General features: G+C 62.9%; 1 non-coding gene across 1 annotated transcript; it reads right to left on the bottom strand.

Annotated features, from left to right (window-relative positions):
* Window positions 1-515: 515 nt before the first annotated feature.
* Window positions 516-668, bottom strand: LOC142794495 (5.8S ribosomal RNA). The gene has a single exon (XR_012892390.1). It is a non-coding gene; the product is annotated as a 5.8S ribosomal RNA (ribosomal RNA).
* Between the last annotated feature and the right edge of the window lie 1,719 nt (window positions 669-2,387).

Raw genomic sequence — 2,387 nt, forward strand, 5'->3', positions numbered from 1 at the left:
AACGTTCCCTGTTCGCGCGGCAAAGCCTGGAGGAGGCACGGCCCCGCAGCGTGTTCGAGCGCCCGGTCTACGGGACACCCTGCTTACTTCGAGGGCAACAAGCGCAACGCAAGGCTGCGATCTCGCGCACTTTGCGCACGGCTGGAGAAGCTTTGCTGGCCGGCTTTCGCTCCTCGTGTTTACCGTGCGTTAAAGTTGCGCGTCCGTGGCTCTCGCAGCTCTTGCGCGCCCGGTCGCAGAGAGGAGTACGCAACCTCGACCGCACTTTCCCTGCAGGCTTCCTTCCGACTCGAAGTCCTGCGGCGGTCTCAACGAGGTGCCACATCCTCAATGCAGTCGGTCGCCCCCGTTTCGGTTGGGCTCTGGCACGACGGTCGCCACCGTCTCGCCCTTGAGTGGCCGCTGTTGGCGCTCGCTGTGAGGTGTTCAGCGTGCTGTCCGTGTTGCCGACGCGGTCAAAACGAGTCGACGGCTCACGTTCCCTTGTGCGCCGAAGGCTCTCTTGATATGTGATCCGACCCTCAGACAGACGAAGCCAAGGGAAGACCCAAGGCCGCAATGTGCGTTCAAAGAATCAGTGCTCAGTGTGTCCTGCAATTCACACCAAGTCTCGCAGCTGGCTGCGTTCTTCATCGACCCGAGAACCGAGTGATCCACCGCTTAGAGTCGTGAAAAAGTGTTTGTTCAATTCCGTACAGTCAAAACCAAACGTTTCTGGCACTCGGCCAAACAGTGGCCAAGAAGGGCGCTTTTCAGCGCACGCTTGGACTCCAAAACTCTGCCGCGCCTTTTTCGGCTGCCGCAAATCGAGCAAACGGTGTGTTTCGGACGGCGTTTCGCTTCCGCTACTTGCGAGTGCTTTCGTGGTCCACCCCTCTATAAATACTCGGGAGGCGTCGAAGCCGGTTCTCCAAGCCGGACCCGTAGGTATCGTTGTGTGCTCGCTCTCATTGGCCCGCCTAACCAGAAAATGCCTGCGGTACACCCATTTGGATAAGAGTGCACGCAGATGCGGGCCTCGACGGCTACACATTTCCTCGGGCGGCCGCCTCCCGGCCTCCGTGGAGCGCGGGATGCACGGTCCCATCGACAAGCCTCTCCCGTTTTTACCGTGGCGTCGCGGTTCACCACGGCGGGCGGGTCGGTCTCCTCCGCATAAAAAGGGGGACCCCCGCTTTTTGTTCCACGAAATCGCACAAGCTTTTTTCGCATCCACGGTTTGCCACCGCACACCAAAATGCCGATCCGGCTGCCTACTTTAGCCAACAGGTGGAGCCAGGCGCGCCGTACTTGCGCGGCACTTCCCACGTCCACCGAAGTCGGTGCCAAGGACCACTTTCGGCGCCGGAGCCGCGTACGAGCCTACTCGAGGCGGAAGAACGAAGCCAGCAAGGGCCTGGCCGCAAGTGCGTTCAATTGTCGGGACGTCCAAGTCCCTCGTTCTTCCGTGCTTCCTCTTTCGGCAAGTCGTTGCGGCACCTTCCCAAAGCGCGCAGACCCGCTAATCGCGACGAGCGCGACGTGGCCGTGCCGCCTTTCCCTCGGCAGCAAGCAAAACGCCTGGCAACGTCGACGCTCCCCTAACCGCGATCTCGCACCGTGTTTCGTGTGGCGAATTCAAAAGCCGGCCGGCGCTGCTGCAACCATTACGGTCGGTACGCATACGCCGCGGAGGGCGGGACGGTCATCGGAGCGTGCGGTTCCTCCATCGAGTACTGCGCACCTCGGCCGTCGCATCGCCGTGCCATGACCGGCCGCGCGTCAACGCGAACCGGTGCCAGCGAGATCCCTCGCCTGCAAGAACCGACCGGCAGCCTCCGTCACCCGAGGACGCGGAGGCGCTTGCCGCGGACGGCGGGACGGTATGCACTGGTGCACAGCGGACCCGTCACATCGCCAGTTCCTTGACCGACCGCCGACGCTTGTGCCGTTCCTCTCGTACTTGGCAGTCGCCGCGCGATTGTCGGGTCTCGTTCTTGCACGCTCGAACGGTCGGGAGGGCACTCGGCTGGCGTTTCGGGAACGCGCAGCCTCGCCTTCTACCGACGTAACCACGACTCGCCGTTCGCGCTCCGCCGCTCCTGTTTACAGTACTAGGCGGTCCCGCAGCGGTCGGGTCGCGCATTTCGAGCGCTTCGAGCCACGGTGCAGTGGCGGGTCGAAAGCCGACCTATGAGTGCGTTGCGCCGTTTGTACCCGCGTCCGCCACCTGGCCGACCGTCCAAGGTCGCGGTGTTGGCGTCCGCTGGGCGCAACAATTTGTCACGGGGTGCCGCTCCACATTCAGGCAGCCCCGTGGGGAAAAGCCGACCCCGCGTCCAAACGGGGTCAGCGGCAGAAAGTGTCGGGCGCAGACGCAGCTGAGGCGCTCACCCTTCACAATCCGT

The sequence above is a fragment of the Rhipicephalus microplus genome, unplaced genomic scaffold, assembly GCF_043290135.1.
Source record: "Rhipicephalus microplus isolate Deutch F79 unplaced genomic scaffold, USDA_Rmic scaffold_439, whole genome shotgun sequence".
In the NCBI taxonomy this organism is placed as follows: domain Eukaryota; kingdom Metazoa; phylum Arthropoda; class Arachnida; order Ixodida; family Ixodidae; genus Rhipicephalus; species Rhipicephalus microplus.